The sequence below is a fragment of the Sphaerodactylus townsendi genome, linkage group LG04, assembly GCF_021028975.2.
Source record: "Sphaerodactylus townsendi isolate TG3544 linkage group LG04, MPM_Stown_v2.3, whole genome shotgun sequence".
Lineage (NCBI taxonomy): Eukaryota > Metazoa > Chordata > Lepidosauria > Squamata > Sphaerodactylidae > Sphaerodactylus > Sphaerodactylus townsendi.
Genome location: NC_059428.1, coordinates 60,987,991 through 61,002,185, shown reverse-complemented (window position 1 = coordinate 61,002,185; position 14,195 = coordinate 60,987,991).

The window sequence follows — 14,195 nt, the reverse complement described above, 5'->3', positions numbered from 1 at the left end:
TCAGTTCTGTTCCTTGGACCATTCTGCTCCTAGATCAGGTGACTATGACTTTTATTGCCCCTTCCCATCTATTCCTTATCCCAGATCTATCCCCTCACAATTAAGTCTATATCCTAGGGACTGTGCGGTCTAAGTTGGTTTTATTGTGTGCCTGTGTACCCAGAGTTTTATCCCTTTAAAAAAGTTAAGCTTTGATCCACTCTCCTGCATATTTCTAAATAAAAGCTGACTCTTGTATAAATAGTCAAGGCCCCGTGTTGCCCAGTCTTTTGCAATGCCAAGTGTCTGCTCCAGCTAATTCTCGCATTAAGACACCAAAAAGGAGAGAGAGAGAGAGACTTCTCACCACCACTTTCAGTAAATAACAATGGGATATATAATATTGATGGAATCACCATTTCTAAACTATATGATGCATCTCTAAAAAACTATAGGCATGATATTCTAAAACTATATGATATTTTTAATCTACATAATATTACTTTAAAGACTGTAATTCTTTACAATAAAGCAGTGAACTCTTTTAATAAATTCTTGTCTGTCTACATATGGATTCTGTGCTTAACTGAATGAGTTAGGTTTAAATTTGTGTTTATTTTCAGCAACCTTCTGTCAGCTAAGTGTTCCCATTAACACAGACTACTGGTGAGGAGGAAATGAGCTAAATAGGCTCTTTGCACTTACAACGATATGCTAAGAATAGTTATTTGAGGGAGAAACACCTTGAAGTTTATCTTTATTTGGTAATATTATTTTGCTTATTTTTACATCGTTGCAACCTGTCCTGATCTGTGGGAATGATGGAAAAAATGTAAAGAAAGGGAATATGTTTTGAATTGGAGCCAATTTGTTCACAATGCACATGCAGTTCAACACAAATCTGGAATACATGAACAAATTAATTTCTGCAGTGTAGATGTTAAATTTCACTTTGTGATATATCAATGTTATAATATTATTTTATTGAATTTTTATTGCCATGGACATTGTATGGTAGTGCAGAATTATTTACCTTGATTGAGACCTTAAGCTTTAATACTTATTACACAATTGGCTGGCACTATATGTGAACACATGTGAAGCTGCCTTATATTGAGTTAAACTATTGGTCTATCAAAGTACTCTGGCTGGCAACAACTCTTCACAAGTAGAGAGAGAGAGAGAGAGAGAGAGTTTTTTCACATTACCTTAGAGAGAGACATAATGCTTGAAACCTCTATGTAACATAGAAGAGTTGGCTTCCTGCCACTCCTCAATCAAGAAAAAATGTGGATTGGGACTTAACTTGCCAGGGTACTCCAGCAAAATTCAGAAACAAACAGGGTTTCAAAATAAAATATAATATTTCTTGGTGTTTATTGAGGTCTTGCACCTGCTCAATAAATAAAAAAGATGCATAAGGCAAAAAAAGTTAAAACAATATAACTTTTTTTAAAACAAACCAGTGTGTAACTTTACAGACAAAAAATATAAGCAGAGACTAAACATGCTAAAGTTAAACCAACTGGCAGAGATTAACAACATACAAAATTACTCAAGATAACAGGCAGAGTTTTCTCACATAGCAACAGCAAGAATAAAGAAAGATAGCTAGAGAGAACCAATAATTCTTCCATAGAGATTTTCTGAGTCAGCTTTGCAAAATCATTGTTGCTAACAGGTGTTAATTTAACAAAGTCATTAGAGTCAGAAAAAACATAATTTAAAGCTGGGGCTCTTACATCTAACCAAAGCAGCTAAAAATTAGAGAAATTTAAAGTGACATGGCAATTTCTCCACATGCCCCTCTTAAGCTACAATTTTGGGGCTGAATGCTCCAAAATTTATAGCACAAAAAGAAAACAAGAGCAACAACACTATCCAAGACTCTCAGTTTACAATATATATTTAGCAACACTAAAATTAAATTACAGAAAAAACATAAGAAGACTATTACATTTGTTCACTGTACTTTTAAGACAGGTCATGGTTTTTCTTTTTTACTCTTGAGAAGAGCTTTTCTCAGTCCTTTCTCAACTGGTCTTCACTCACCAAAGCTTTCCATATACAGAGGAATTGTTCTACCAACAACCCACACATTTGCCTCCACAGTTGGGATGCCAGATTCCCTGAATTACAGGTTATCTTCAGACTACAGAGATAAGTCCCCCTGGATAAAATTGATGTCCTCCCCAGACTCCATCCCCAAATTTCCAGAAGTTTTCCAACATGGGAAGGGCAATGCTACCCCCCACCCCCCACACACAATTTCCCATCAGTGGCTAGGGTGACCTGGAAATCTACCCCTAAGAACTACAGTAAAACAAAATGCAAATAATGTTTTAGCTACCTCTGCATAATGTATTTCATATGTCCTCCACTTATTGTCTCTTTCAATCATGTTGAGCTATTGATTAATTATTCAGAGGACCAGATGTCAAACCAGTTACTTCATACCATTCCCATACACATGTATGGAAGTGCCATCAAGTCACAACCAATTTATGGTGACTCCAGCAAGGTTCTGAACCACTGAAGATGCCAGCCACAGATGCAGGCGAAACGTCAGGAGAGAGTGCTGCTAGAACACAGCCATACAGCCCAGAAACCACACAGGACCCCAAAACCTGTTCATTTTCTAAGATATGATGAAACTGGGCTATACCATTCAAACACTTCCTAATATGTAATTTGAATACATGCAATGGGCTGTTAAGATAATATTAACTTACAAGCACTCAGATGTTTGCTATCAGAGGCATAGCTACCATGGGGACATCCGGGGAAAAGTGCCCCGGGCGTCCCCTTTCGTGAAAGTGGTGCAAAATCTGTGGTGGCTCGTTTGTGTTTTTTTCTATTTGTTACTGTTTTTTCCATTATTGGCATGCAGGGGCGAGGTTTAGAAAGTACTAGTAGGACATCTCAGGGTCTGTTTCTCCGATAGTCCTGGGGAACTGAGCACTCCCATCAGCCTGGGTCAGCATGGCCAATTGGCCATGCTGGTAGGGGCTGATGGGAAATTGTAGTTCCTGAACATCTGGAGAGCTGCAGGTTCCCTACCCCTGGGCCAGCCACACCACAACTTCAGGCTATTATCAGCCAGGTGACTCTCCTGATGATACTGTTTCTCAGCCAAGTTTGGTGAATTTTGGTTCAGGGGGGTGGACCTCATAAGTGGACTCCCTATCCCTCCATTGTTTCCAATGGGAGCTAAGAGTAGATGGGGTTACCATCTTTGAGGGTCCATAACTTTGGACCGCCTGAATCAATCTTCACTAAACCTAGGTGGTTTCCACCCAGGGTGGGTCACCTAGTAGTCACTTCCATAGGTTTCAGTGAAGGTTATTCTAGGGGTCCAGCACTAAGTGGACCCCCAAAAGACCCCTCATTCCTCATTGTTTCCAATGGGGAGCCAATGGTAGATGGGGCTACCCCTTTGGAGGGCTCCATAACTTTGGACCCCTCTGAACCAAACTTCACTAAACCCTGGGTGGTTTCATCAGGTACTTGTTAGCTTAAACATTGCCCCCCTGACACAGGCACTCCTCATTTTTTCCCTCAGATCTTCTCTTTTAAATCCACCCCTTGGGAGTGGGACTTAAAGGGAGAATCTGGGCTCCCCTAGATTTTGAAAGAAACATTGAAAGTATTGTTAGAAGGCTTTGCTACAACCAGATATTAACTGGTTGTTGTGGGTTTTACAGGCTGTGTGGAAATCAAGTTGTTCGTAGTTTAGAATCTTAACGTTGCCAGCATCTGTGGCTGAGCTTCTTCAGAGGTGCATCACAGAGAGAAGTCTAGTTATAAGAGAAGTCTGGACACAGTGTGTAACATAATTTCTCTTTGTGATACACCTCTGAAGATACTCAGCCACACATGTAGGTGAAACATTAGGAACAAGATCTACCAGGCCATGGCTAATGCTATGTTCTAGAAAACCCACAAGCCACAATCTCAACATACTGAAAAAAAAATGATGCCGTTTGTGGGATGGGTGGGGAATTTGACCTTGAAACAACATGATCTTTCTCTATGTTAGAGTTTAAACTAAGGAGCCCAGAGTCTCCCTTTAAGGTGTGGATTTGTAAGGAGAATCTAATTCCTTCTAGTTTAAACAACATTAAAAGTTTATGCTGCTCTCAAGGTGGATTCCCTTCCAAAAATAGCATCACTTTCAATGTTGTTTTAAACTAGGGAGCCTCCCCTGGGTGTTCCAGATTTGTGTGTTGGGGCATGTTCTATAATGTGATAAGGGGACTTTGAGATGACCTGGAGCAAAAAAATGTTGTTTTGGTCATGGTGGGGAGGGATCTGCTCCATATAGGGGCTTAAACTCAGAGGGATTTTGCCCTCGTGGCTCCATTTTCCCTAGCTACACCACTGTTTGCTACAGTGTAAAAAGGTTGTGATTCAGCACTGAATGTAGCTACCAGTTTTGTGAAATCTCTATTAAGACTTTTATTATGCAAGCCACTTTTGACATGGCTGCTGTTATTGTTTGCTCATGGGGAAAACCTAATAAAACATGTATGTCACAAGCATGCAAAAAGGAGAATTGTTAATCATATACATGCTCAGTATGTTTTTGAACTGGTCTTTATCTGAACATAATATTAAAACAGAAATGCTGTTTCTACTAGCTAGGGCAATCTTGTAATTAGCTCCGTATTGCATTGTCACTAGTGAATTTTTGCCAAGGGAAACTAATAAAAATTGCATTTCTAACAGAAAAAAATAAACAAATGAGTGAGTAAATGTCAGAAATGTGCAATGCAACTTTTTAAAAAAATGGTAAAAAAAGGAAACAGCTTAGACTGCATGCCTTGACAAATAAAGTGGCAGCCCCTGGAGGGGCATCTCCAAAAACTCACACCTTCTCTTCTATACTTGTTAGTATTGACAGCTAATAATAACTCTGCTGCTGAGCATGTAGAATGGATAATTGTGTGAAGGCTGACAGGACCTACAGGAGACTGTATCAAATCAACAGCCTGTTTGACATAACTTTTAAATTTTGTGATTGCATGAACTCACTTTGGTAATCAGAAGGAAATATTATTTCTTTGTAAACTGTTGTCCTGTCTATTTAATCAGCACAAGTTTTCCAATAGCAGGAATAATAATGGTGAGGAAACCACTTAGGTGTACTGAATTCATGATGATGACACTGAACATTTTTACAACATACCAGGATAAAAAAAATACCTCAGATAAAAAGTTAATACATTGTAGAACTGAATGTATTTGTGTTAGAAAGGCATTTTGTATTTAAGAAATAAGAAAGCAAGACAAATACTAACATTCATTTGTTCAAGCCTGATTAAATTCACTTTTTAAACTGAAAAAAAGTACTGCAACTTTATGATAGTATTACTCAATATGTTTGCCACTGCCCTCTTCTGGACTGTTTCAGAAGCACTCAGATCCACTTCACCATGCTAACAACTAGATTTGGGAGTAGAGACAAGTTGTGTCTTTGTTTCTTTTCTATTTCATCTTGGCTCAACACTAATATCAAGAATAAAATTAATTTTTAGATATTAGGAATCTATCAATCAATCTTCTATGATGTAATAATGAAAGGATATACAGAAAAGGGCCAAAACATGCTTATAAAATAACAGTACAAGATTACTACAACTATTATGTGCAGCAGTAGTTATGATATTTGCTATAGCTTATATTCTTTATCAGTCTAGCAATATGAACTATTTATATGTGTAATTATTTATCATGTTTATCTCAATTTAAAATTGGATTTATACTTTGTTTTGGGTAAAACCTTTTCCTGCAGCATGGGTAAATGCATTGTTGTTAAGTGCAAAAACAAAATCTGAAAGAATATGACCAGGAGAGTCAGTGACTAACTAGTTTGATTGATAGACTAGAACTGGAAAGATTTGGGTTAAATATCACATGGCTCTGAAAATTACTAGGTGACTTTTGGTTAGTGACCATAAGCCAAACTCTACATCATCCTATTTTGTGAGGAACAAAAGCAGAACCATATATGACTCCAGGAAGAAGTGGGGGCAAAATTGTGACAGAAATTACTGAGAAGAAAAATAACAAACCTACCTCTTTCTCACCAATCGTAAAAGAAAATTGTTGTATTTACTTCAAACTTCACATTGAAAACTTAACTGCCTATGGTGAGATTTTCAAATGTTGCTGGACTTCCCATGTTTATAAAGTCTCAAATGGTCAAATACAAATTTCAGTGTCTGCCTAAGATAATCCTGTGATAAAATGGGTTTTTGAATCTGGGCTCTGCACATTCAAATACACTGGCTTGACTGATAATCAAGTTTTTTTTAAAAGCCATTTTGATTATGTTGGTATTTTGAAATGTGGCCATTAAATGACTGAAGGTAAATATATTTCAATTATCGAACACTCTCCATTTGGGAACCCAAAAAGTCTAAGACCAAACAACTTCCTTGAATGTTGGGCTAGAATTGGGTTATTCACATTGCCTGGCTGAACTGGTCAAACAGAGCAGAGGATTCACAAAAGGCAACTGAGGTGGTTTGGACAGGAAATGGAGAGCATGTAGGAGGGAAGAGGAAGTTGGTAAGAGGGAGAATGAAGAGTAGGTGCTGATGTTTTGAAAAAGAGGAGCCCTGTGCTAAGAGTCTGTGGGAGAAGGTGGAGGGGAGGGGCAAAAATAGAAGAAAAACTAGAGAAAGATAAAGTTGCAAATGGAAGAGAAGGTGGGAGAACATATATATTCCAGCAGTATGTCTGACACCATGGGTAGATTTGTGGGCATCAGCCCACCAATGGTGGATGCCAATGGAGTCACTCACCCTCTCTCCCTCTGCTCTCTTCAGTTTTCTTCTCCGAATCTACTGTCTGCTCACAGCACTTTGCTCTTGCACACTTTGGACAAAGCATGCAAAATGAAGGACAAGATTGTCCATTGGAAACAATGGAAAAGACTTGAAGTCTCATTGGACATAATGTGAGCCAGGAATGCTAACTGACTTGCATGGGCTCCATTGAAATACATTACAATACAAAAAAATTGCACTAAAAATGCAGAATGCGCTTTGAAAGATTATCAGCCTTCTGAGTATAATGGTAGCTACTGGGAGTAGCATCAGTGTTCTGGGCAAGAAACCCATGACACTCCCCAGAGTGGAATTATGATACTCTAGTGTTATGGCCTTTAACAGGGAAGGGGATTTGGGATAGGGATTCTCCACCACAGCTGCTAAGCAAAAGTGTACAGCAACAGCACATATAGGTTTTAAAAAAAAGGTAAGGGGAAATGGAACTCACATTGGCAGATCAGGAGAGGGGCCAAGAGGAGATCTTTAGACTTTATGATAATGGGAAGGAATTCTGGCAATGAATATTCCACAGGTGAGAAGCTAAAGAGTCCAAATTGAATTTAAAATGTTTTATATAAATTTGTTTAAAAAAATACACACCACTCAGTGCAAGACACAAAGGCACATACATCTCAAGTTTCCTAGGATATAAACAGGTTTTGAAAAGCATAGATTGGATGATAGAAAATGGAGGGGGATTTTCAGGGTAATACGCTACTCTAAATTCAGTCAGCTGAAGAAGATCTTTGTAGAAGGCAAGGATTTCTAAATGACCAGCATCTGAAATCCAGGCTTAAGGGATGATATCGTGGTCTCAAACTCCAACCAGTCCAAGAGAGGCACACATGCCAGAATTGGAGCACATGTGTTGGGGTGAATTGAACTTTTATACCCTTTTGCCCAGGAAGGGGCGGGAATAAGTGAGTTTTAAGTTTTATTTTTTTCTAAATCCCTCTGGAATTTCCCATGCTGGACTCCTTTTAAAGCTTGGAGGTCATTAGTCATCTCATCTACTGCTAAACCCGTGACAATCGGGGTCACGGTTTGCTCTTTAAAGGCTGATTGATTCAGTGGATGGGATAAGTGGGTTTTAGGGAGAGTCATCACAAAGGGAAGGGAATTGTAGAGAAGTAACTTTATTTGTTTGTTGACCTGGGTTCCCAGAAGAGATAGGGAAATGACAGTATCTGATAGCAAGTTGGCTTTAACAGTTTCTATAGCAAGGTGTGGTAATCAAGCATTCTAGTGACTCCCAAATGAGGGCCTCCCAAGTTATGCTGGAGTAACTCATTATCTTAGCTTTTGTTAAAGTAGTTTTGGACCTTTGACATGCTGCTACTCTACACCCATAGGAGTGCTTTGGCAACTGGCTTTTGCCAATACGATTTTTAAAGCAGAAATATATATAAATAATATTCTGGGGGGGGTCCTTTGGGTCATTACAGTCCCCTTGAAAACTTCAATTGGAGCAAGCAGTGCAAGGGTTTTCTACAAAACAAACAAAACAAAGAGGAAGGAGGGATTGGGATGCCCTCATGGGTTTCCTACTACACTATCAGGAACCATCCCCCCTAGAGACCTAGATGAACCTGGGATGAATCCTTGCCTTCTGTAACATGGAAGTAGCACAAGCAAGCACATAGCATATATATTCTGCTACAATAGTAATAATAATTAACTCAAAGAATCAATGGAGAACTTAACTAAATTCCTATAAACGCATACTCATAACATAATAAGCAACAAAGGAAGGGGATCAAAACTTTTTTGAAGGGAAAGGGATAAAGCAGATGAAGAAAGCACTGGAACTGTAAGATACAATTAAAAAATTCTTGGACTGGTTACATAAATTCAAGTCAAACAATAAACTTTGCAAAGGTAATATGCGTATGATAAATACATTCTATAGCACAATGCAAACAATTGTTTATCATACACATCTACAAAATGAATCCACATTTTTATTAAGCAGGCACCTAAAGGAACCAATGTCCTTGGATGTATAAAAGAAGTTTGCTGAAAAGTTCTTTTTGGCACCAATTTTGTAATAAAAGTTCTTTGTGGGGCACCCCCCCCCCCTTGCAGACGAATGAGACTGTGAGCGGCTGCAGTCATCTTGGAAACCAGAGCGGCAATGGGGACTGCTGAGCAAGGCAATAGCGGTCCGCTGGAACACTTAAACAGCAAACACTTTGGTGGAGGGGGTGCCAAGACGTGTGTAATAAAGCAACATTAGTAACATTTATCAATAACATCAGGGTTCAGGATGGAACTTGCTTGCTTCCAGTTCTTTACCGGCGTTGATTGGCATCTGGGTTCCTGTAGTTTAGGGCTAAAAATGGTTAAAGTAGGGGCAGAGGCCGTTAAGGGCATGCCTGAAATTTGTTGAAGGTAAGGCACCAAGAAAAATATTTGGAGCAATATATAATCACTCTATCAAAAAAAAGGTCTTTGAAAGGAGGTAGATGGTTGCAAAAAATTATATGCTGCATATCTGATGCATGCTGAATTACAAAATTATAGAAACAACTATATAAAATAATATATAAAAATATAAAATGGAGATGTAAGATCTAAATTTCTTTTGTTCACCCCCCCCCTTGAGAAAAGGGAGAACACTGGAACGCGGGAGGCTTCCTTCTCACACAGCAGAAGGAAGGGGAGAGGCTTGTGACCAAGGGAGGCCACTGGGGCTTGGTGGGTGCGATCCAAGGAAGCCTGGAGAAGCACAAGGCGGCACTTCACCCATCAGGCTAAAGTAAAAAGCAAAATACAAAGCATAAATGAGTTCTCCTTCCTCAAAACACAAAGAGAGAGAGGGAGAAAGACTTGAGACAAAGTGGACCAGACTTAGGCTGCACCATTTGCACAATTGAATAACAAAAAAAGAAAAACACCTGAGGTCCAATAGGGAAACACAGGTATGTTACAAAAATACTGCAGCCAAAAATAAGACAAAAGCAAAGTGAAAACAAATTGCAGAATATTCTTAAAACAATGGCGCTTTTCTGTAAAAGGCTACTTGCTATCCATTAAGGGTTAAAGAAAAATAAAAGCTTAAAACTAAATGAGTAAAGGCAAAAACATAGCACACAGGCAAATGAAAAATCTCTCCACAAAGGAGAACATATGAGGAGCTGCTTTAGAACACAACCACTTAAAAGAACTTCACCTTTTGAGCTGACATGCAGCAAAGATATGAAACATACAACATAGGTCATGTTTTAATAAAAGGAAAAAAGTTGGAATTAGATGCTCCCCCCCTGGTTTCCAAAAGTTGGGGCTGAAGCTCTTCTCATCTTGCTACAGTTGGGGAAAAAAAGGTTAATCACTTTATCTTATGCAAAATCAGTCAATCGGGTGGGTAAGCCTTGTAATCTCTTGTCACTTGAAGGCTGTGGTCCACCTGCTGCTTGCTTGTGCAGTGTTAAATTGTTGGCTCTTTCCAAGGCAGTTTGGAGTAACCTGCCTGTGATTTTCTCAGGAATGACTGCTTCTGAAACTGGAGGCTCTACTTTGGAGCCGAAGTCTGGGGTACCAGATTTCAAAAGATGCAAACACATTTCCAGATTCTCTCTCTTGCTTCCAGTGGTAACAAAAAGAATTACAATGGCTTTTCTTAGTGCTAGATTTTTGTCAAAAAATGGTGATAGATGTTCTTTGGAGCAGCTTATTCTGCTCCTGTTTCATTTTATTTCTGAGGGTCCATTTCTGTAGTAAGCAGCTGCAGCCAATTGCTCTCTTAACTGGAGTCCTGACTGCAGAACTCTCTGTAATAATTCCTCATAGAGGTGCTATGGCTCTTCTTTGGTCTTTGGCGCATTGAGGAAACTGAAGCCAATTGTTCTCTGTTTGGAGGGCTATCTGAAGCCCTGAGATCAGAACTTTGCTCATGTTCAGTGGTTAAGACGTTTTTCAGTCTGTGTTGTGGAAAAACTGAAACACCAAGCATCCCTCTCATCTCCCTTGAGAAGGAGGGGACTTGGGAGTGGCTCAGCCCACTGGCTGCATTATTTTTTCTCCTTGCCTCTTCTAGGACATGTATTTTAATTTCCTGCACTTTGCAAATTAGCTTACATTTGAGCAAGTTCACTCTGGATTTGGCGCTCTTGTCTCTTAAGAGAAGCTTCTAATTTTTTTTTCCATAAGCTCCTGATTGCTTCTGTTGAGCCTTTGGAGTTTCTTGGAATCCTGTTTCTTAATGCACTTTTGCAAAGCATTGATTTTGGTCCGGCTTTTTCTAACAAGACACTCCAATTCACAATTCTATTTTTTGCCAACTTCTCCCATACCTCTTAAGGGAGTCTGGGAACTTCTAGCGGAAGTTTGAGTTTGAGTTGCTTTTGAAATCTTTTATTGGGTTCACCCTCATATCTCTGCTGGCTTTTAGCACTTTTGCAGCCGGGTAGTCCCAGAGAAGGAGGTGGTTTGAATTTCTAAAGTGGCAGATTTCTCTTTCCCAGGGGTTCCTGTTACTGCCTTTAATTTTGGCTCTCTTTTTTACTAGGTGATCTGCTGGAGCCTTGTGGAACTCTGGGCATCCCTTTATGCGATCAGGGTTTCGCTTTGGCGGGAAACAGTGACAGCTGGAGATGGGCTTGTGGCGCTGGCACAGAGGGTGATGAGGGGAGCACTAGTGTGGCATTACAAAGAGTGATGGATAAAAGAGGCGCGTCCGGTGGGGGACCTGGTCAAACTGGGAGACATGTCATAGCTCTAGGCCCCTTTGGAGGGTCACTCCAAATACGCACCTCGGAAAGCACCTGGCCTCTGGAGGCGGACTGAGCAGGAGCTTGCTTTAGACTCAGGCGGCTGGTAGAGCACCGAAGTTTCTCTAAGAGGGGCATCAAGCCGCTACTGGCGGGCGGGAGAGCCGGGTTGTGGGAGGAGGAACATAACGGGAAAGTCATAGACTGGGGCCACGGAGTTTCCAAACAGCCATCTGGGTTTCTGGTCCCAAATAATTTCCAGGGTATTTATAATTACGCTATGGTCACCTTTGTCTGGAAGGTGGAATGAGGGGCCATTATCTATGCATTTGGATCAAGCCTGTATGGGTATGGGTTCTGGTGGAGCCGGGATTCACCATTCTTTTGAAGGTTTAGCATGGAGGGAACCTGGAGTCCCTTTAAGATGCTTCAAAGCGGTCAGCCTGAGGCTGCTCATAGTAAATTCCAACCAGGGAAGCCTATAGGGTAATGACTGACCAAGAGCTATCTTGGTTTGAGCATTTAGGGCCAGCATACACGCTCCTCTTTAAAAATCGCCCTTGATTATAATCATACACACCGGTGCAGTGGATGGGACACGCAGTAATTACAGCAAGGAATTGTTTGGCGGGCACCATAGGCCAGTGGGCTTTCAGCCTGGAGCCTGGCAAGCCTAAAATGTAGAGGCCCTCTAGGGTGCGACTACAAAATGTAGGGTGCCACTATCCTGGCCCATTGTACTATGGAGAGATTCTCCAGGTCCTGGACTAATGAGAGCATCAATAATGCCCTGAATCTCAGGTCCCTTAATGCACAGTCGTGCTAACTCGTAGACATCAGCTACCAGTAGCTGAGGGGTAATTCAGAAAACTTGAAAATCCAGGAAATGCCTGTGGTCTGATTCAGGGTCCTAGCCTTGCAGCAACAGCTTGTACTTCAGATTCTGGACAAGGGATCCTCTCAAAGCCTCCCTTGGCGCACCACAGTATTCCTAGGACCAGTGGTTTCTACCTTGCCTAACTCTGGACGGGTCTCACAGGAGCTGCTTCCCTCCCATTCAGGGTTAAGAGGGGAGGTTGCCATGGCGTCCTCGGGAACTTCAGGTTCTATTGGGGACTCATATTCAAGAAGTCTAAAAGACTGTCGGGTGAATTGAGGCAATAGCAGCCTCTGCAGTACTTAACTTTTTTGTTTCAAATTTGCAATTTCGTGAGACAAGCTGAATGATCAGGAGTCCTGTTTGCTGCTTTCTTTCTTGGGCCAAAAAACGCTACAGTCTGGGTATCATTTAACTGCTTAGTTAGATCAAAACTTCTTGATCAATGCCTCCTGGAGGAGTCAGCTGGTTTTGTTAACTCATCCGCTGCTTGATGCGCAGGGGAGGTCACAAGGAGGGTCAGATTATCTCTGTTAAGGCCTGCTATCTCATGAGCTTGAGTTTGAATCTCCTTTCCATGCTCCTTTTTAAGAGTTTCACTTCACATCTTTCCCCTAATTCTCTGGTCATGGTCTTTATTAAGATTCTGAATCTCTATATCTTTTGTCTCCCTGAAGACAGAGAGCACTTTCTCATGGGTGTTATTATGGGTTTGAATTTCTGCATCTTTTATTTCTTTGAGGGCAGCCAGCTCTTTAACATGGACCTTATTAAGGGTTTGAATCTCAGCGTCTCGGGCCTCTATAAGGGCGGTGAGCTCTCTATCATGGTCTGCCTGCATTGTTTTAATAGTGTGGCAGGCCTGTCTAAATTGGTCGGTTGCAGCATTGAGAGCATTGAAGAGACCCCAAATTCCTGTTGCTGCCTTGTTTGACCGTCCCCATTTCTTGGCTTTACATAAGACAGTGAAATTCTCAAGAAAAGTTGCGAGTGGGTAAGGGCAATCAAATGCATCTGCTGCCCAAGGGTCAGGTCCCTGTTGAGCAATCCATTTATGGGCTTTGTTAAAGCGCAGCCCTCTTTTAAAAATGCTTTTGCCAATTGTTGGAGACTGTGGTTGCATATATTAAAAAAAAGAGAAAAGGCTTTTTTTCCTGCTAATTTTTCTTCCATACCAAACCAGATATTATGCCTGCTGCAGGGAAGGACGGCTCCTTATTTTAAGAGAGTCCTTTTAAAGACAAAGAAAATAGGACTTTGCTCTTTATTTGAAGAGGGTCCTTTACTATGCAGGCCAATAACACAGGTGGCTTTTAGGTCACACTCCTTATTTTAAGAGTTACCTTCTAGATGGACTCACACAGATAGGAAGTGAAAAACTGCCTCTTGATGTGAGAGGGATTCACTACCAGAATGTCCTGTTGGCTGAGTTACTGCCCACAGCGACACCCCTTGATGCTAGCCACACAATCAAGGATCTGTGCTCTAAAATGTAGATGCTTGTGCAAAACATTTGAAATAAACTTTCTAATGGGAATGATTTTTTTTTTCCTATTGTGGGTCTCTTTGAAGAGGCTGGCCGCTTTACTGCTGGCTTTTAAGTTGCAGAGAATGTTTCAAAATATCCTAAAAGTAGTCTCCAAGCTTCCCTTGGGCTGGGAGGAATTGCTGATGTCACTTTAACGCAGACAGCAGTGAACGGGCAAAGCAGACAGACAGCTATTAGGCACAAATCTGAGTGAGAATGCCCCTTCCTGGAGGAACAGACGCACAAAACAAGGGCTGCCTGTATGT